General features: G+C 41.4%; 1 long non-coding RNA gene across 1 annotated transcript; it reads right to left on the minus strand.

Moving 5' to 3' along the window:
* Nucleotides 1-3,313: 3,313 nt before the first annotated feature.
* Nucleotides 3,314-17,898, minus strand: LOC112674602 (uncharacterized). Its single transcript, XR_007405507.1, has 2 exons — nt 9,199-17,898; nt 3,314-8,015 (listed from the first exon to the last, which is right to left on the minus strand). It is a non-coding gene; the product is annotated as an uncharacterized LOC112674602 (long non-coding RNA).
* Nucleotides 17,899-22,713: the final 4,815 nt, after the last annotated feature.

The following is a 22,713-nucleotide window of genomic DNA, read 5'->3' on the forward strand; positions in this document are numbered from 1 at the left end:
TCTGGACCAGAGAAGTTGAACTAGTCTCTCAAACAGCCTACCTTTAACAAGTCCAATGTGTTCAAAGAAAGCTAAGAGTATCATAACATTGGCTTTACAGCTACCAAATTTAGGAACCAAGCCAATTTGCAGACCTACGTGCAATTATCCCAGATAAAATTATGTTCTCAGAACCCAGTGCTTACAGTTGCCAAAGCACAAAGAAAAAACTCATTAGTGTCTGAAGGAGAGAATGGAGAAAATCTTGATTCAATTCACCAAGAACTGGTTAGTCTACGTCAGTTGTCCAAAGTCCACAACTTGGGAATTTAACTCCATTGCAAGAAATCCTCCACCAAGAGGTTAAATTTGGCACCATGCATTGTACACAGGGGAGAAAGCTGTAGGTACTGTACATGTACTGAATCCCCCTTCAGAAAGTGGCATTCCTGAAATTGCTATGTCCTTTTTTAAAAGATGTTATTTATTTGAGAGAGGGAATAAGTGGAGGGGAGAAGCAGAGGGAGAAAGAGAAGCAGATTCCCTGCTCACAGGGAGCCCGGCTTGAGGCTCGATCTCAAGACCCTGGTACCATGACCTGAGCTGAAGGCAGACGCTTAACCAACTGAGCCCCCCACTCCAGGTGCCCTGAAAATGCTATATTCTTGCTAATATTTCTGCAGTGATACAGTACCAGACACTAAGTCTTATTTGAGGAGACTTTGTTTCCCATTTGTCATATTTAATCACTAAATTACGAAGTTTTCCTTTAGGTCTGGTGTTTCTAGCAACTCGATGCCTCAGGGAGTATGGCTCTGACCAGGGACACACAAAGGTTTCTTGTGTGAACCAGCATTTTCAATGCTATGTACGCTGGCTTCTCTATGAAGCCTGTGATGCCTTTCAGAGATGCATTCTCTTTCATTCCCCAAGTCTACTTCTGCTGGACGATCAAAGCTGCTCTCACTAATTGTGAAACTTGGGCTCCTAGAGCCCTAGTGAAAACCATTCTTCTACCACACGCTGCTCCATATTACAATATGCTGTACAATTTGGACCCCGGACACCAAGAGCTATCTAGTAGAGGGTCACCAGATAAAACTCAGCCCAGAGCTCCAGCTCAGCAGGGTGTGCTTGGTGCTTAGTCAAAAGGGAAAGGAGAATGGGGGTGGAGCACATCCCACGGCACATCCTCCAAGGGCAGCCCTGCAGCTGGGCAGGGCAGGCTGTGAGGTCACCAAACCAGGTGAAGGGAGGCCCCATGGAGAAACACTCAAGGACATTGGGGTGCAGGCTTCCCAGCTGGAAGATTCTGAAGGCAGGAGGTGTTCTTTGTTCGTCCACCGGGCACTAGAGGACAGAGGCTGTGGGTGGGGACAGTAGTCCAGCGTCTATACTTGCACTGTTTGAGCAGGAGGAGGCAAGTAGGTACGAGTTCCATGGGCTAAGAGATGCTGGGATAGCCAACTGAGCATAAGAGAGCTTCAAAGGGCCCACCACCACCCCGCCACCAAGGGGGCTCCCTGTCGGGATAAAGAGACCTTGAAGAAAGATGTGGGAAGCTCTATGACAGGCAAGCAGGAAGTAAGGTGAAGGGGGGGCAGTCAGGAAAGTGCAGTGCAAGTTCCCATTGGGCTTCTCTGAAGGATCCGCTTATATATCCCCCAACGAGTCAGTATTTGGAGGGCCACATGACAGAGGGCAATTTGACGTTGCAGAGAGAACTATAAACTGTGCCATCTATATGAAGAGAACTTTGCTCCTTCCCCCTCTTCCCTTCTTCCCTTTCCTTGTCCCACCGCCACCTAGGAAAGCAGTAGTTATGGAGAAGTGTGACATCAAGGGGGAGCATTAATGAAAGCACAGATCTGTTGGAGGAGTGACCTCCAAGAATGTGACACCATGTACATCCTGGGGCATATAGTCAATAGCATTGTATTAACTTTGTAAGGTGACAGCGGGTAACTTTGTAAGGTGACAGACATTGGGGTGACCATTTCCCAATGTATACAAATGTCAAATCCTGATGCTGTACACATGAAACTAATATAGTATTGCATGTCAATCGTATCTCAGTAAGTTAAAAAAAAAAAAAAAAAGAATAAATGTTCCCAGATCTGCCCCAGGGATACAGCATTGAGACCAAAATATGGTGTTGAGGCTGTCTGGACCGGATACCTTATTGAACCCAGTTATAGGCTGCACAGAAACTTAAAGATTCTGGCAGGCAGGTGCCGAGATCTATTCCTCACAGCTGCCAAGACAAGCCTCCTAGTGAGTCCCCTGCTGACTCATGTCCAGTGGCTTCCCTCTTTCTTCCTTGCTCCCTGCTCCCCCGCCTTCCGTGTAGAGGAGCCAGTTTCAGGTTACACTCGGAAAGGTCCCAAAGAGATTGCAAACTAACCTGACCCCGTGGCAGATTCCTGAACCACATGTTTCAGGCAGAAGGGGAAGGAGATGAGGAGCCGGAATTGGAGCAGGAGGTGCAGTTTTGTGTTACACTGGACTGGACTTCCAACATCTAAAAATGTGACAGCTCTCATGGCTGACAGTGGATGTGCCAGTCACCAGTTGCCAGCGGTGACCAGGAAAGGGAGAGCAGAAAAGGCTTGTGTTAAAGGCAGCAATAAAGGATGCCTCGGTGGCTCAGTCAGTTGGGCGTCTGCCTTTGGCTCAGGTTGTGCTCCTGAGGTCCTAGGATCGAGTCCTGCATAAGGTTCCCTGCTCGGCGGGGAGTCTGCTTCTCCCTCTCCCTCTGCAGCTCCTCCTGCTTATGTTCCCTGGCTCTCTCACTCACTTTCTGTCAAATAAGTAAGTAAGATCTTTTTCTTTTTCTTTTTTTAAAGTAAAATCTTTAAAAAAGTAATAATAAAGGCAGCAGTGAGAGAAAAACTGCATTTCCTGATTGTACCCTGACTCTGTTCAGCCCACTAAATAAGTCAGTGGCATAGGATATATTGCTCACCTGTTGTTTCTTTTTTCTTTTTTTTCTTTTCTTTTCTTTTCTTTTCTTTTTTGTTCTTTTCTTTTCTAACTTTGTAAGACTGCTCACAATGGAGGATGACCTGCTTTATCATGGCCACGATGTGGTGGGACGGGGATTTGTAATAGAATCTGCAGGTCACAGGCATGACTCCTGAGCCCCTCAGCTCACATCCACAGTCCCCAAAGCCATCAGCAGTGGTTTCTGTACCCTCCATCTCTTCCTAACAGAGGGAACTGAGATTTGTAATCATGATGGACACTGATTTTTCTGCAGTTTGCTTTCAACCAAATGACACAGTCAAGACTTAGGTTCTCTGAGGCAACAGAAACAAATAATTACACATTCCAGTACTGGCCAAAATTTTTTTAATCAACTTATATAATTTCCAAATATCTATAAACAATATTTAAAACTCATGAATAGATTATCCCTGCCTTTTAGCAGAATTTATATAAACTACCTTTTGAGTAATGACATGCTTTGACTCTTAAAACTTCTCTTCCATTTTACTTTTCACAGCAACGTAACACGTTTCACCACCCACCCAAGTAGACACTGTTTTCTCGAGCTGACATATTTGTCCCCTTCAGTGCCAGACCAACACATCTAGATGCATCATTGCTCTCCCACGGAGGTGCTTCCTTCAGCAAATACTGTTTGTATGATTTTTAAGGTCCAGTTGGCCACCAGAGATAAAATAGCAAATGAAACAAAACCCTTGCCTTTATGGAACTTTCATAATAGTGGGGAGTTTGTCAACAATAAATTGATTGATAGATAGATGATAGATAGATAGATAGATGATAGATAGATAGATAGATAGATAGATAGATGGATGATAGATAGATAGATAACAGATAGATTCGATTAGAGAGAGAGAGAGAGAGAGTTTATAGATAGATTTGTTATAAGGAACTGATTCACATAATTATGGAAGTCGGCACGTCCAAAATCTGTGGAGCCAATGTTCCAGTTTGAATCTGAAGACTGGTAGGCTGCCCTAGAACAAGGGAAAGCCAGTGTTGCAGTTTGAAGGCAGGAGAAGGTTGGGGAAGGTTCAGCCTTATTTAGGCCTTCACCTGATTGGAGGGGGCCCACCCACATTATGAAGAGCAATCTTCTTTACTTATCTACCAATTTAAACCTTAGTCTCATCCAAAAATATCCTCCCAGAGACACCCACAATCATGTTTGACCAAATATCTGGGCACCTCATGGCTCAGTCAGATTGGCACAAATAATTAACCATCACAAGAAATTTTTTTTTTTAATGAAGTAACTTTTTTTTTTAATTTTTTATTTATTTATGATAGTCACACAGAGAGAGAGAGAGAGAGGCAGAGACACAGGCAGAAGGAGAAGCAGGCTCCATGCACCGGGAGCCCGACGTGGGATTCGATCCCGGGTCTCCAGGATCGCGCCCTGGGCCAAAGGCAGGCGCTAAACCGCTGTGCCACCCAGGGATCCCTCACAAGAGATTTTTAAAAACAAGTTGAAAAATAAATATTTCATGACTGTTGGCTACAGAGAAAATAAGCCTGATGGTCTCATGACGTGGCAATATGAGAAAAAAAAGGATCAGAGGAGGGAAGAGGTTGAGATAGGCATGTGTTTAAGTTACAATAGTGTCCCAAACGTTAAATACATCAGTATTCAAATGCCATCTTGTGGCTGATTATTTACATTAGGTTTCATTCATCCTGTGCCATTCATCTCACATCTGTTAAGATGTGTTAAAATATTCTTTTAGAGTCAACAGAGTTGCCTTCTTAAGGCTCCATAGTTTTATGCCTCTATTTCCTTGTATTATTAGTAGCAATTTCATGCCTGCTGGGTTCAGGGTACTGGCAGCCGTGCTAGCTTGACTCCAAGTTCAAATGCCTTCTTTGATTGTAATGGATTTAATTCAAGGACGCCATAAAATAAAATATTCATGCCCAGTGTGCATAAGGATGTCATAACAAAAATATTTACACATTTAGACCAACATACAGAATCACTTTACAACGTACCCTATGTTTAGTGCAACAATAACATCATTACATAGAATAAACAGGCCTGAATCATTTCCCAAATTCTAGGCCACCATAAATAGTAGTCTGCATTCTTGGCTCACTGTTGTAATCTTTGCTTGGTAACTTTATGCAGTCTACTAAAAGACATATCATAAAAAAGGGCCCATAACCCATGATTTATTTATAAGACATACTGTCATTATTGCATGGGTCAGATTTTTATATTCTTTTCACAAACCACCCCCACCCCTGCCTCGTGACATCTGCAATGTTGAGAAGGCACACTGAAGTCAAGAGAATTCATTGCTGACTTTCTCTTTAATATATAAATGTATCGAGTCCACACATTTTACACCTTCAACTTACACAATGTTGTCAACTACATCTCATTAAAAATAAATTAAAAATATTCTGCAAGGGATCCCTGGGTGGCTCAAGGGGTTTAGCTCCTGCCTGCGGCCCAGAGAGTGGTCCTGGAGTCCCGGGATGGAGTCCCACATCGGGCTCCCTGCATGGACCCTGCTTCTCCCTCTGCCTGGGTCCCTGCCTCTGTGTGTGTGTATGTGTGTGTCTCTCATGAATAAATAAATAAAATCTTTAAAAATAATGTTCTGCAAACAACAAAAAAGCGTATTAAATAATGAAGTCACACCGAAGGATATTTACAACGTGTATAATAGGTACAACTACCACCATATGAGTACTGATGTAGGAGTTTCTTATCGCTCTGTAACGCATTACCACGAACCCAGCTGCTTAAGACACCTGTTCATTAGCTCAGGGCTCTGTGTGCCGGAAGTCCAGAGCGGTGGGAGGGCTTTCTGCTGAGGTTTTATCACAAGGGAGAAGTCAAGATGATGGCCAGCTTGGGGCGCCTGGGTGGGTCCGATGGTCAAGCATCTGCCTTCAGTTCAGGTCATGACTTCAGGGTCCTGGGATCGAGCCCCACATCCCACAGCGGGGAGTGTGCTTCTCCCTCTCCCTCTGCCCTTCCCCTGCTCATGCGCTCACTCTCTCTCTCTCTCTCTCTCTCTCTAATAAATAAAATCTTGAAAAAAAATGATGGCCAGCTTGAATTCTCATTGGAAGTTCTAGGGAAGAATCGGCGTCCAAGCTGGTCTTGCTGGCAGAATTCAGTTCCTGGCAGTTGAAGGATTTAAGTCCTCAGTTTTTGACAGACCTTCAAGCCAGCAAGGGCATGCCAGTCAAATCCTTCCTGTGCTTTGAATCTCTGGCTTCCTATTCTGCAACTAGCGGGAGAAAAGTCTGTTGTTTTTTTTTTCTTTTTAAATATTTTATTCATTTATTCATGAGAAACACACAGAGAGGCAGAGACACAGGCAGAGGGAGAAGTGGGTTCCCTGCGGGGAGCCTGATGCGGGACTCGACCCCGGGAGCCGGGGATCACGACCTGAGCTGAACAGACACGCTCAACAACTCAGCCACGCAGGTGCCCGGAAAAGTCTGCTTTTAAAGAGTATTGTGATCAGGTTAGACATACGCAGTCTCCCTTTGGATTAACTGAAAATGAACTGATAAATTGCCTTGATTACATCTATAAAAATCTCTTTTGCGATATTAAGTGACATAGTTGCACTAGGGGACAGAGATCATTGGGTCCACCTTAGAATTCTTCTTACTGAACCCTGTGGCCTGTCCCCAGGTAAAGAGAAACATGATTAATCCTCTGATCTCATCCTCTTCCTGCAATCCCAAATTCTGGGCCTGGGCCCCCTTGCTTTTCTTTACCCCTTCCCACACTGTCATGCAATGGGAGCAGTATATTATTCTATTGTACATAATTTCAAACTAGTTATGATGAAATAAAATGAAAATTGACCTTTTGAGATTTGCTTTTATATTTCTGCATGCACGTGCACGTGTAGATTATAAATATTTATTGCTGGATTTAAGAATAGATCACAATTGTTTTAACCTATTTTTTTGTAGGTGAACTTTTGTTTCCAACCATTTTTTAAAGACACAGGTTCTATGCTGTTTTGGTTCACATGTGCCAGGTTCTTTTGAGGGTAGAAACCTAAGAGTGTAATTACGAAGTTATGGGGTAGCCACATCTTTAGCTTTACTGAAGGATGCAAAAATGTTTCCTCCAGTTTTAGTTTTGATTTCTCACTTCATAGCATTGTGATCAGAAAACATGATTCATGTGATATTAATTCTTAAATTCCTGTATGTGTTTTTTCTTTATAGCCTACCAATATAGTCAGGTTTTTATGTTTTACGTGTGATTTAAAACCATGTTCTATGTTCTATCCATTGGATGAACATCATTTATTGTGCTATTCAAATCTTCTGGGTCCCTAGTAATTTGGGAATTATTTGATCTAGCCTCAGAACCCAAATTCCCTGAGCTCAGGGATTTTTGCCTATTGTGTTCATTGTTGTATTCTCAGTGCTGGTAGAGTAGCTGCTTGATAAATATTTGTTGCAGGAATGACTCAATTACTGAGGAATGAGTGCCACAACCTTCACTCTCATGTTGGATTAACTTCTTACTTTTTGGTATATGGTTCACATATTTGAGGTGATCGTATGAAGTGCAAAAAGGCACAAAGAGGTTTCTATTTTCCTAATTGTTCTTGTCTCATTAGGCAGGAACTCTCTTTATCACTAGTAACCCATCTTGCCTTAACATATTTTGTATCTGGCACAAACATATCAACACCATTCCTTTTTTGGTCAGTATATATTTTTCTCACAGATTAATGTTGTGATCCATGGGACCATGCAGCCATCTCAAGTGTACAGGAGAAGTATGGGTCTCATGGGCAAAACCAACACAGCAGCTCTGGCAACTTCATTTCTGTGATGTTAGTGTTTGTTACTGAAGTATAGTTGACATACGATAGTTTTAGGCATTGATGTTTTTGTTCTCATTTGTCTGGTTTCTTGTAACCACATTCCTGGCAGCAGAATAGCATCCTCGTGGTATACGATGATGGCCTACCAAGGACTGTGGCTTCAGCTTGTTTCTCTGCAATGGTGTTAACCAGCCATATCGCCAAGAACTTTAACTATTAAAACAAAACAAAACCCCCCTTAGTGAGCATCAGTTGTCTGCTTGGGGAGGGTAGTCATAGCTTTCCTCCTTATCTTACCCTCACTACTATTGGCCCAAAGCCATGAAAATAACCTCAAGTAAATTTGACTATTTCTTCTCTGGCCTATTTTTTTTTTTTTTTTAATCTTAACAACTTAACCCCTGAGGATTAGGGACATCCCCAAGTTATACAGAGCCTGCATCCTTTGAAGAAGCCACCATATAATTGGAGAATAGTAGGGTAAGAGCCATTTAATTCCCTGCCATCAGCACCATTTATAGATTCTTAACTTCTCCATGATCTACAGCAGGGAGATGGGACCACAATGTGTCAGGCACCCCAGTGCTTTCAGAACTGGCCCTTACAGCGTTGTCCGCACCGCACCACCAGAAGGTCCTTTTCTTGCTTCCAAAAATGCTGCACTGCTCTCCCAGAAAAGGGAGAGACTCACGACTCCATGTTTTCCTTCACCGGGTCCAAACTGTAATGTTTGCAGCAGGAATTCCATGATGTTTATATCAGGTGGTTGGCATTTCCCCAAATTCAGGACATGTCTTATTTTTTATTTTATATTATTTCTTTAGATTTATCTTGAGAGTGGTTTTGGGGTCAAGGACAGAAATCAGTAATATATAAGTTTGTTCTTATATAGTCATGTCCCTTGGTATCTAAATTTTCTGGGCTTTCCTAAAATGACCTCACATTGTTTAATTTAAAAATACATTTCACCTAAATTTATTTTAAAATAAATGTCATTAAATTTCATCCCAGTACCTTCCAATCAATCAATTCTTGCAACAAACATTTGAGCTTATATTCTAGGAGAACAAGAGCTAAATTGGAATTATCTGTTTAAACAAGCCTCTTTTGCTCCTTTTACTATTAGGATGACAATTATATAGCCAACCAGGATGCACTTCTGCTCAGGAGAATACAGGTGAAAATGATACCATTAATAAGTTTAATTCTACTCTAAGGCCTTCTCTTTGAGTCTTCTCAATCGAAAGCTATTAGAAACAGAATAAAAGCATCAGCATTTAGATTAACAGCTGGATTTTGTTTAAAATATTTCCCTAATTATAATCTATTTAATTTTTTTGCAGTTTAAGGGGTTTTCGTTGTTATTGTTATTGGTTTCCAGAGAAAAATCCCTTACTTGTGTTTCTTATATGACAATCTTGTGTTTCTGGGTTGCAGAGCTGAAAAATTTCGTGGCAGTTGTTCTGAAAAGCTCATCTTCTTACTTTGCTCTTCTAAATTTTGCACTCCAGCAATAGTTCCTTTTAGGATTATGTCTTCCAAAAAGAAAAAGCCAAATCTCACTAAATTGTACAGAAATAGAAGTTGCCAAAAAGTGCAAGAAACTCCGTGAAACTTGAGGGAAAGTTTCAAAATACAAGGTAAGTAAATACTCACAGGGTTTTTACTTTCTCTTAAAACTTAGAAAGACCTGAGCATTGTGAGAGCTACATAAACCCAAGATGCTGGGTTCCACTTTATGAGAAACTGGAGACAGAACCCATCTATACCTCATAGCAGCAACAATCAGGAGCCACAGTGGAGCTTTATCATTTTAGTAGAGACCAATTTTGATTTTAGATTTGTGAGACTTGCGAGACTTAACCTTGATAATTCCAAGCAGATAGTGTCAGAACTGGATTATAGGACTCCCCACAGCAATCACAGAATTGCCTGATGTGGGAATATCACGCTCACATCTTATAAGTCACAGAAGTGTTCAGTGTGAGTAGAGTTGAGAGGAGACATGGGGGAGGGGGTTCCCCACACAAAGGGCGAGGACAAGGTTGATAAATATTTAAAAGTAGATGAAAACAGCAGAAATTAACAAACTAGAAAGCAAATACACATACACATACAAACATACACAAAATGAAAAAAAGCAAAACTTATGGTTGTTGCAGCCCTACGAAACAGTGGAAACAATTTCAATACTTATCAATAAGAGAAGAGGCAGATAAAATGTGGCATGTTAATACAGGGGGACAGAATGACATCATTTAAATGAAGACATTGGAGACACGTGTATCTTCATCCATAAATCTCAAAAGTGATGTTGAGGGACAAAACCAAGTTCCAAAATGATAAGTGTGCTATAATACCACTTATATGAAGTTTCAAACACATCAAACAAAAATGTGTACTTTAGGACTCCACAGAAACTTGGTAAGAAGTATAAGGCTGAATGAGAAAGATATTTGGGGGGGGGGGGCAGGATGGTGGAAGAGCAGGGACCCCAAGTCACCTGTCCCCAACAACTTACCTAGATAACTTTCAAATCATCCTGAAAACCTACGAATTTGGCCTGAAATTTAAAGAGAGAAGAGCTGGAATGATACAGTGAGAAGAGTTCACGCTTCTATTAAGGTAGGAAGACGGAAAAAAATAAAGAAATAAAAAGGCATCCAAGGGGGAGAGGCCCCGCGAGGAGCTGGGCTAAGGCCAGAGCGAGCCCCCAGGACAGGAAAGCCCTGCCCCGGAGAAGCAGGAGCTGCACCAATCTTCCCGGAGGAAAAGGCGCTCGCAGGGAGTTGGGGTGGGATCCCAGGAGGGGCAGGGGTGCCCTCAGGCTCCCAGGGACACTTACAGAGCACCTGCACCCCGGGGACAGCAGGCCACACCCCGCAGCCGAGCTCCCTAAAGGGCTGCAGCGCGCACGGCTGGACCCGGGAGCAGCTCCGGCGGCTGGGCACAGAGGGGGCTGCACCGCCCGGGAGTGATTCCAGCGGTGCAGGCCCCGGAGCCCAGGGCACTGGGGGACACAGCCCAGGATCCGGTGCTCCCCCCGGGGACAGGCGGAGGCCAGGAGGACACAGGGCAGCAAGGGCGCTCCTGCCACGGGGGGCCCGAGCTGTGCAGATCGGCGCTCCCGGCCCCAGAGCATCCAGGTCCCTGTGGACTGGGAGTTGCAGTAGTTACTGCGGGAGCTGACTCCAGGGCTGGAGACCTGGCCGCGGCCACTGTTGTTGTTCCTCCTGCTGTCACCTTGTACCTAGGACTGGGCCTCACAGGATAAACAGCTCGCACTGAGCCCTGCACCAGGCAGGGGGCTGAGCAGCTCCCCCAGGTGCTCACACTTGAGAATCAGCACAGCAGGCCCCTCCCCCAGAAGACCAGCCAGAAGGACACGGGAAAAGCAAGTCATTGACCAAGCAGCACTGGAAAGTACCAGAAGTCAAGGGATTTACAGTATATAGAACCAGGGGATACCCCTCCTTGTTTTTTGTTTCTTTTTGTTTTTTGTCCCCCCGCCCTTTTTCTTCCTTTATCCAGTACAAATTGTTTTCAGCCACTAGCACTGAGCAAAATGACTACAAAGAAGAACTCACCACAGAAGAAAGAATCAGAACAGTCCTCTCTCCCACAGAGTTAGAGAATTTGGATTACAATTCAATGTCAGAAAGCCAATTCAGAAGCACAATTAGCTATTGGTGGCTCTGGAAAAAAACATAAAGGATTCAAGAGACTTCATGACTGCAGAATTTAGATCTACTGACGCTGAAATTAAAAATCAATTAAATGAGATACAATCCAAACTGGAGGTCCTCACGATGAAGGTTAATGAGGTAGAAGAACGAGTGAGTGGCATACAAGACAAGTTGATGGCAAGGAAGGAAGCTGAGGACAAAAGAGAGAAACAATTAAAAGATCATGAGGGGGATCCCTGGGTGGCGCAGCGGTTTGGCGCCTGCCTTTGGCCCAGGGCGCGATCCTGGAGACCCGGGATCGAATCCCACGTCGGGCTCCCGGTGCATGGAGCCTGCTTCTCCCTCTGCCTGTGTCTCTGCCTCTCTCTCTCTCTCCTCTGTGACTATCATGAATAAATAAATAAAATCTTTAAAAAAAAATTAAAAAAAATAAAAAAAATAAAAGATCATGAGGAAACGTTAAGGGAAATAAATGACAGCCTCAGAAGGAAAAATCTACGTTTAATTGGGGTTCCAGAGGGCGCCAAAAGTGACAGAGGACCAGAAAGTGTATTTGAACAAATCATAACTGAGAATATCCCTAACTTGGGGAGGGAAATAGACATTCAGATCCAGGAGATAGAGAGATTCCCCCCGCCCCAATCAATAAAAACCATTCAAAACCTCAACATTTAATAGTGAAACTTGCAAATTCCAAAGATAAAGAGAAAATCCTTAAAGCAGCAAGAGACAAGAGATCCCTAACTTATATGAAGAGAAATATTACATTAGCAGCAGATCTCTCCACAGAGACCTGGCAGGCCAAGAAGGGCTGGAAGGATATATTCAGGGTCCTAGATGATAAGAACCTGCAGCCAAGAATACTCTATCCAGCAAGGCTCTCATTCAGACTAGAAGGAGAGATAAAGAGCTTCCAAGATAGGCAGAAGCTGAAAGAATATGTGACCACCAAACCAGCTCTGCAAGAAATATTAAGGGGGACTCTGTAAAAGAAAGAGGAAGCCAGGACAGCCCGGGTGGCTCAGTGGTTTAGTGCTGCTTTCAGCCCACAGCATGATCCTGGAGACCTGGGATCGAGTCCCACGTTGGGCTTCGTGCATGGAGCCTGATTCTCCTTCTGCCTGTTTCTCTACCTCTCTCTCTCTCTGTTTCTGTCATGAATAATAAATAAAAATAAATAAATAAAATCTTAAAAAAAAAAAAAAAAGAGGAAGCCCAAAGAAACACTCCACAGAAACAGGAACTGAATAGGTATTATGATGACACTAAATTCATATCTTTCAGTAGTAACTCTGGATGTGAATGGGCTTAATGATCCCATTAAAAGGTGCAGGGTTTCAGATTGATAAAAAAAAGACCCATCTATTTGCTGTCTACAAGACACTCATTTTGACCTAAGGACACCTACAGCCTGAAAATAAAAGGCTGAAGAACCATTTACCATTCAAATGGTCCTCAAAAAAAAGCAGGGGTAGCCATCCTCATAGCAGATAAATTAAAGTTTATTCCAAAGACTGTAGTAAGAGATGAAGAGGGACACAATATTATACTTAAAGGATCTATCCAACAAGAGGACCTAACAGTCCTGAATATTTATACCCCTAATGTGGGAGCTGCCAAGTATATCAACCAATTAATAACCAAAGTTTAGACATACTTAGATAATAATACACTTATACTGGGAGACTTCAACACGGCACTTTCTGAAATGACAGATATTCTAAGAACAACATCTCCAAAGAAACAAGAGCTTTAAATGGTACCCTGGATCAGATGGACTTCACAGATATTTACAGAACTTTACATCCAAATGCAACTGAATACATATTCTTCTCAAGTGCACATGGAACTTTCTACAGAATACACCGCATATTGGGTCACAAATCAGGTCTTATTTGATACCAAAAGATTGGGATTGTCCCCTCCTTATTTTCAGACCATAATGCTTTGAAACTAGAACTCAATAAAAAGAGGAAATTTGGAAGAAATTCAAACACATGGACGTTAAAGACCATCCTGCTAATCGATGAAAGGGTCAACCAGGAAATTAGAGAAGAATAATTAAAAAGATTCATGGAAACTAATGAGAATGAAGATACAACCATTCAAAATCCTTGGGATGCAGCAAAAGCAGTCCTGAGAGGGAAATACATCGCAATACAAGCATCCATTCAAAAACTGGAAAGAACTCAAATACAAAAGCTAACCTTACACCTAAAGGAGCTAGAGAAAAAACAGCAAATAGATCCTACACCCAGAAGAAGAAGAGAATTAAGAAAGATTTGAGCAGAATTCAATGAAATCGAGACCAGAAGAACTGGAACAGATCAACAAAACCAGGAGTTGGTTCTTTGAAATAATTAATAAGATCGATAAACCATTAGCAGCCTTATTAAAAAAAAAAGACAAAAGAGAAAAGTCTCAAATTAATAAAATCATGAATGAAAAAAGAGAGATCACAACCAATACCAAGGACATACAAACGATTTTAAAAACATATTATGACCAGTTATATGCCAATAAATCTAGGCAATCTAGAAGAAATGGACGCATTTCTGGAAAACCACAAACTACCAAAACTGGAACAGGGAGGCCAATAACCAGGGAGGAAATTGATGCAGTCATCAAAAACCTTCCAAGACACAAAAGTCCAGGGCTAGATGGCTTCCCAGGGGAATTCTATCAAACGTTTAAAAAAGAAACCATACCTATTCTACTAAAGCTGTTTGGAAAGATAGAAAGAGATGAAATTCCAAAACCAGAGAAATACTCCACCAAAAAGGAGAATTATAGACCAATATACCTGATGAGCACAGATGCAAAAATTCTCAACAAGATACTAGCCAATAGGATCCAATAGTACATTAAGAAGATGATTCACCATGACCAAGTGGGATTTATGCCCAGGATGCAAGGCTGGTTCAACACTCATAGAGCAATCACCATGATAGTTTGTATCAACAAGAGAAAAACCAAGAACCATATGATCCACTCAATAGATGCAGAGAAAGCATTTGACAAAATACAGCATCCATTCCTGATCAAAACTCTTCAGAGTGTAGAGATAGAGGGAACATTCCTCAGCATCTTAAAAGCCATCTATGAAAAGCCCACAGCAAATATCATTCTTAATGGGGAAGCACTTGGAGCCTTTCCCCTAAGATCAGGAACACGACAGGGATGTCCACTCTCACATGCTATTCAACATAGTAGTAGATGTCCTAGCCTCAGCAATCAGGCAACAAAAAGAAAAGGTATTCATTCAAATTGGCAAAGAAGTCAAACTCTCCCTCTTTGCAGATGACATGATACTGTACATAGAAAACCAAAAAGTCTCCACCCCAAGATTGCTAGAACTCATACAGCAGTTTGGCAGTGTGGCAGGATGGAATATCAATGCCCAAAAATCAGTGGCATTTCTATACACTAACAATGAGACTGAAGAAAGAGAAATTAAGGAGTCAATCCCAATTACAATTGCACCCAAAAGCATAAGATACCAAGGAATAAACCTAACCACAGAGATAAAGGATCCATACCCTACAAACTACAGAGCCCTTCTGAAAGAAATTGAGGAAGCCAAAAGAGATGGAAAAATATTCCATGCTCATGAATTGGAAGAATTAATAATGTGAAAATGTCTAAGCTAATTCAGGGCAAATTACACGTTCAATTCTAACCCTATCCAAATACCATGGACTTTCTTCAGAGAGTTGGAACAAATAATCTTAAGACTTGTGCAGAATCCAAAAGACCCCAAATAGCCAGGGGAATATTGAAAAAGAAACCAGAGCCGGGGGCATCAAAATGCCAGATTTCAGGTTGTATTACAAAGCTGTGATCATCAAGACAGTGTGGTACTGGCACAAAAACAGACACATAGATCAATGGAATGGAGTTGAGAACCCAGAAATGGGCCCTCAACTCTATGGTCAACTAATATTCGACAAAGCAGGAAAGACTATCCGCGGGAAAAAGGACAGTCTCTTCAATAATGGTGCTGGGAAAACTGAACAGCCACGTGCAGAAGAATGAAACTACACCATTCTCTTACACCATACACAAAGATAAACTCAAAATGGATGAGAGATCCAAATGTGAGACAGGAATCCATCAGAATCCTAGAGGAGAACACAGGTAACACCCTTTTGAACTTGGCCACAGCAACTTCTTGCTAGATAGATCTATGAAGGCAAGGGAAACAAAAGCAAAAATGAATTATTGGGACTTCATCCAGATAAAAACCTTCTGCACAGCCAAAGAAACAGTCAACAAAACTAAAAGACAACCTACAGAATGGGAGAAGATATTTGCAAATGACGTATCAGATAAAGGACTAGTTTCCAAGATCTATAAAGAACTTATTAATCCACAGCAAAGAAACAAACAATCCAATCATGAAATGGGCAAAAGACATGAATAGAAATTTCACAGAGGAAGACACAGACATGGCCAATACGCACATGAGAAAATGCTTCGCATCACTTGCCATCAGGGAAATACAAACCAAAACCACAATGAGATACCACCTCACACCATGGGAATGGTGAAAATTAACAAGGCAGGAAACAAAACAAACGTTGGAGAGGATGTGGAGAAAGGGGAAGCCTCTGCACTGTTGGTGGGAATGTGAACTGGTGCAGCCACTCTGGAAAACTGTGTGGAGGTTCCCCAGAGTTAGAAATAGAGGTTTGCTATGACCCAGCAATGGCACTACTGGGAATTTACCCCAAAGATACAGATGCATTGAAATGCTGGGACACCTGCACCCCAATGTTTACAGCATTAATGTCCACAATAGCCTAACGGTGGAAGGAACCTTGGTGTCCATCGGAAGATGAATGGATAAAGATGTGATCTATGTATACAATGGAATATTACGCAGCCTTTAGAAACAATATATACCCACCATTTGCTTCAACGTGGATGGAACTGGAGGGTATAATGCTGAGTGAAGTAAGTCAATCAGAGAAGGACAAACATTATATGGTCTCATTCATTTGGGGAATATAAAAAAATAGTGGAAGGGAATAAAGGGGAAAGGAGAGAAAATGAGTGGGAAATATCAGTGAGGGTAACAGAACATGAGAGACTCATAACTCTGGGAAATGAACAAGGGGTGGTGGAAGGGGAGGTGGGTGGGGGGTTGGGGTGACTGGATGACAGGCACTGATGGGGGCACTTGACGGGATGCTCACTGGGTGATATGCTATATGTTGGCAAATTGAACTCCAATAAAAAAAATAATTAAAAATAAAAAAGACACAGGATATAATATATATCATAGGGAATACAGTTAGTATTATAATAACTTTATATGGTGATATATAACTAGATTGTTTATGATACATTTATATGGTGATCACTTCATAGTGTATATAAATGTCAAATTACTATGTATACATCTGGAATGAATATAATATTGAACATCAGTTATAGTTCTATATAAATAAGTAAATAAATAAATGTAAAAAATAAAAAATAAAGATCTGTAGAGCAAAGAGTAAAAAAAAAGAAAAAAACAAAGATATTTACCAACTTGAAGAAAATGGTTATCTCCATGGAGACGGGAGGAAAGAGGGAGGATGAGTCAGGGAAAACTGTAAGGAGGCTTTGACTATGTTTGTTCTATTTTTATTTTTTTCATTCATTTATTTTTAAGATTTTATTTATTTATTTGAGAGAGAGCATAAGCAGGGGGAAGGGAAGGGGTGGGAGAGAGGGATAAGCAGATTCCCCGCTGAGCAGGAATCTGGATCCAGGGATTCTGTGATCATGACCTAAGCCAAAGCAGATGCTTAACCATCTGAGCCACCCACACACCCCTCTGTTTTTTTCAGTATCTAAAGTAAAGAAAGTAGATGCTAACATTTGTTAAATCTGGATCTTAAATGCATAGATGTCTTGTTCTCTGTATTCTGTGTCTGAAGTATTTCATAATTTAAAAAATATCTGCAAAAGAAAAAATTGTGTTTCAACCAGGAGCTTACATGAAATAATGCTTATTCTATTAAAGTGTTTATTATATAGTCCTCTTAAGTATCACAAAATTGAACTTTAGATGGCTTCCAGGTCCTCATTAATTGTGATTAATGAGTTTGCTAGGACTTCACAACATTTCCTACTGCTCCATGCTTTATCTGTCCTTTTGCTTGTCTGCCCTTTCTTGGGAGCACAGTGTCGGGAAAAGGAACATCAGCCAGTTCAACAATAACAATAACAAATATTCTGTTTCAGAAGAAGAACAAGAATGACATCCTTGGCTGAAAAGTATTTAATTCTATTGACAGCTTGGGTTCAATACATTAAATATGGGCTCTATTCTCAGATTTCACTGTTTCAGAAAGATGCATCTGTTACATACACGGAAGAGCAGGCCATCCATCAAACACAGAAGCTACACAGGATGTATTGTGCAGGCACAGGGCCAACCCCATTCTACAGCTTGGTGGAAAAGCTCCACCATGTGGTTTTCATCAGACCTCAAAAGTGTATTTCACATCATAATCTACAGAGACGATCCGAGATTAAATGCAGGCTCAACACATATACATTTCAGGATTCAGTAGAGATATTTTGACTATATAACATATGTAGTCATTTCTGGTACATAAATTGGATTTTTACAGGCCCTTACAGAATCCATAAAGAATCCTTTCCCATTTTTTATGTCCTTTCTGACAATATTTTGTATAAATGTTGACATTTATCCTTTGAATTGTGTTAATTGGGTGGCATGGCTTCTGCATCTCTGTAGGATGACTTTGAGTTACCTGTGTTGAGGAGTGGGAAGGTGTAGAAAAGAGTAGATGGGTTCAGTAGGGAGTGAGGGACTAACAGGGAAAGGGCAGAAGGACCAGTAGGAAATCTACCCCAAACCAAGCATGTCTTCTCCTTATCTTCTCTGAGACCACCCACTGCTATGTCTCACCAAAAACAGGCACAAACCACTTAGCCTACTAAGAGAGACAGAATAATGGTCCCCCAAAGATGTCCACATTCTAATTTCCAGAACCATGAATATATCATCTTACATGTCAAAAAGGACTTTGCAAAATTGATTCATTTAAGGATCCTGAGATGGAAAGATAATCTTAGATTATCTGAGCCCAATGTAATCGTAAAGGTCCTTATAAGAGAGAGGCAGGAAGGTCAGACTTACAGTAGGAGATGTGATGACAGAAGCAGAGTCAGAGAGTGGGGGAAAGAGATGGAGGGGGAGGGGAGAGAGAGAGAGAGAGAGAGAGATTTGAAGATACAAGGCTGTTGGCTCTACAGATGGAAGAGGGGCCATGAGCCAAGGGATGCAGGCAGCCTCTAGACACCAGAAAAAAGCAAGGAAATGGATTCCCACAGGGGTACCCAGGTGGCTCAATTGGTGAAGTGTCTGCCTTCACTCAGGTCATTATCTTGGAGTCCCAGGATTAAGCCCTGAGTCCAGCCTTCTGCTCAGCAAGGAGTCTGCTTCTCCCCCTCTCTCTGCTCCTCCCCCGCTCATGCAATCTCCCTCTCTCTCTCTCTCTTTTTAAAGATTTTATTTATTTATTCAGAAAGAGAGAGAGAGAGAGAGAGAGAGAGGCAGAGACACAGGCAGAGGGAGAAGCAGGCTCCATGCAGAGAGCCTGACATGGGACTCGATCCCGGGTCCCCAGGATCATGCCCTGGGCTGAAGGCAGCACTAAACCACTGACCCACCCGGGCTGCCCTCTCTCTCTCTTTCAAATAAATAAAAAAATGGATTCCCCTATGGCCTCCAGAAGGAACACAGCCCAACTGACAACTTGATTTTAGGACTTCTGGTGTCTAAAACTGTAAGATAACAAATTTATGTTATTTTAAGCCACTAAATTTGTGTGATAATTTGTTATGGTAACAATAAAAAAAATCAATACATCTCACTACCCCAGTGAAAACTTACCGATCAATAATAATTCTGTTCATTCCAATCTTGATGGCCTTTCCAGTGTTGAAGGCTTGTATTTCATGGGTGACTATGAGGAAAGTTTGTGTGATTTTTTAATATGCGGAGAGTACACTGCTCTAAACAAATAATGAATTCTGATATGAAAGACTCTCAGAGCACCACAGAAATGGAAGAGTGTCCCACACATGTCAGCTGATAAGGATGGTAACCCTGCACCCACAAGATAAAGGTAACCACTTACAGTAAGAAAAACCCTCCTGCACGTACATCCTCCTTGTCTTTCCTGCACAACCTTGGGAATCTATATTCACTTCTAGGAAAATAAGAATTCCCAACTTGCTGAGGGAATACCTTTAATATAAAAGCACTGAAATAAAAATCTCTTAAATGTAAACATATTTCCAAGAACTACTAGATACCTGAGGAAAATGAACAATATGAAAAGAACATGAACGTTAAGAAAATTATTCACCATGACCAAGTAGGATTTATCCCTGGGACACAAGGCTGCTTCAACACGCATAAAACAATCAATGTGATTCATCATATCAGCAAGAGAAAAACCAAGAACCATATGATCCTCTCATTAGATGCAGAGAAAGCATTTGACAAAATACAGCATCCATTCCTGATCAAAACTCTTCAGAGTGTAGAGATAGAGGGAACATTCCTCGACATCTTAAAAGCCATCTATGAAAAGCCCACAGCAAATATCATTCTCAATGGGGAAGCACTGGGAGCCTTTCCCCTAAGATCAGGAACAAGACAGGGATGTCCACTCTCACCACTGCTGCTCAACATAGTACTGGAAGTCCTAGCCTCAGCAATCAGACAACAAAAAGACATTAAAGGCATTCAAATTGGCAAAGAAGAAGTCAAACTCTCCCTCTTCGCCGATGACATGATACTCTACATAAAAAACCCAAAAGTCTCCACCCCAAGATTGCTAGAACTCATACGGCAATTCGGTAGCGTGGCAGGATACAAAATCAATGCCCAGAAATCAGTGGCATTTCTATACACTAACAATGAGACTGAAGAAAGAGAAATTAAGGAGTCAATCCCATTTACAATTGCACCCAAAAGCATAAGATACCTAGGAATAAACCTAACCAAAGATGTAAAGGATCTATACCCTCAAAACTATAGAACACTTCTGAAAGAAATTGAGGAAGACACAAAGAGATGGAAAAATATTCCATGCTCATGGATTGGCAGAATTAATATTGTGAAAATGTCAATGTTACCCAGGGCAATATACACGTTTAATGCAATCCCTATCAAAATACCATGGACTTTCTTCAGAGAGTTAGAACAAATTATTTTAAGATTTGTGTGGAATCAGAAAAGACCCCGAATAGCCAGGGGAATTTTAAAAAAGAAAACCATATCTGGGGGCATCACAATGCCAGATTTCAGGTTGTACTACAAAGCTCTGGTCATCAAGACAGTGTGGTACTGGCACAAAAACAGACACATAGATCAGTGGAACAGAATAGAGAATCCAGAAGTGGACCCTGAACTTTATGGGCAACTAATATTCGATAAAGGAGGAAATACTATCCATTGGAAGACAGTCTCTTCAATAAATGGTGCTGGGAAAATTGCACATCCACATGCAGAAGAATGAAACTAGACCACTCTCTTGCACCATACACAAAGATAAACTCAAAATGGATGAAAGATCTAAATGTGAGACAAGATTCCATCAAAATCCTAGAGAAGAACACAGGCAACACCCTTTTTGAACTCAGCCATAGTAACTTCTTGCAAGATACATCCACGAAGGCAAAAGAAACAAAAGCAAAAATGAACTATTAGGACTTCATCAAGATAAGAAGCTTTTGCACAGCAAAGGATACAGTCAACAAAACTAAAAGACAACCTACAGAATGGGAGAAGATATTGGCAAATGACATATCAGATAAAGGGCTAGTTTCCAAGATCTATAAAGAACTTATTAAACTCAACACCAAAGAAACGAATAATCCAATCATGAAATGGGCAAAAGACATGAACAGAAATCTCACAGAGGAAGACATAGACATGACCAACATGCATATGAGAAAATGCTCTGCATCACTTGCCATCAGGGAAATACAAATCAAAACCACAATGAGATACCACCTCACACCAGTGAGAATGGGGAAAATTAACAAGGCAGGAAACAACAAATGTTTGAGAGGATGTGGAGAAAAGGGAACCCTCTTACACTGTTGGTGGGAATGTGAACTGGTGCAGCCACTCTGGAAAACTGTGTGGAGGTTCCTCAAACAGTTAAAAATATACCTGCCCTACGACCCTGCAATTGCACTGTTGGGGATTTACCCCAAAGATACAAATGCAATGAAACGCCGGGACACCTGCACCCCGATGTTTATAGCAGCAATGGCCACGATAGCCAAACTGTGGAAGGAGCCTCGGTGTCCAACGAAAGATGAATGGATAAAGAAGATGTGGTTTATGTATACAATGGAATATTACTCAGCTATTAGAAATGACAAATACCCACCATTTGCTTCCAGGTGGATGGAACTGGAGGGTATTATGGTGAGTGAAGTAAGTCAGTCGGAGAAGGACAAACATTATATGTTCTCATTCATTTGGGGAATATAAATAATAGTGAAAGGGAATATAAGGGAAGGGAGAAGAAATGTGTGGGAAATATCAGAAAGGGAGACAGAACGTAAAGACTGCTAACTCTGGGAAACGAACTAGGGGTGGTAGAAGGGGAGGAGGGCGGGGGGTGGGAGTGAATGGGTGACGGGCACTGGGGGTTATTCTGTATGTTAGTAAATTGAACACCAATAAAAAATAAATTAAAAAAAAATGAAAAGAACATGAGGAAACAGAATTTGCAAGGAAGAACAGAGGAAACTGAAAAATAATCATTAGTATCCTCAGAGAGATGAGAGGCTATCACAAACAAAAGTAATATATATAAAAAAGTGATCAGAGTGGTTGAAACTATTGTAATCCCCCAACTTCACAAATAAGTTTCAGTATGTGAGGTAAAAATGGAAATAAGTAACTAAATTGGTAACCTGGAAATGCAAACTGGGGGATTCTTCTGGAATAGAGTACAAAATAAAAAGTAATGAATTATGGGGAAAATGTTAAGCAGCAAGGAAAACAGACATAAGAGCCCATGAAAGTCTAGGAATTGTGGTGGCAGAGTGCACACCAGACACAGCTAATTGCAAATTTTGATGAGGATAAAGTTATTTAGGTGTAAAAGAAGGAAAAAGAAGTAAAGAGGGGAGAAGAGAGGGAGGAAACAGAAGGTGAGGAAAGGGAGGGG

Source organism: Canis lupus, chromosome 2 (genome assembly GCF_003254725.2).
Source record: "Canis lupus dingo isolate Sandy chromosome 2, ASM325472v2, whole genome shotgun sequence".
NCBI classification, from domain to species: domain Eukaryota; kingdom Metazoa; phylum Chordata; class Mammalia; order Carnivora; family Canidae; genus Canis; species Canis lupus.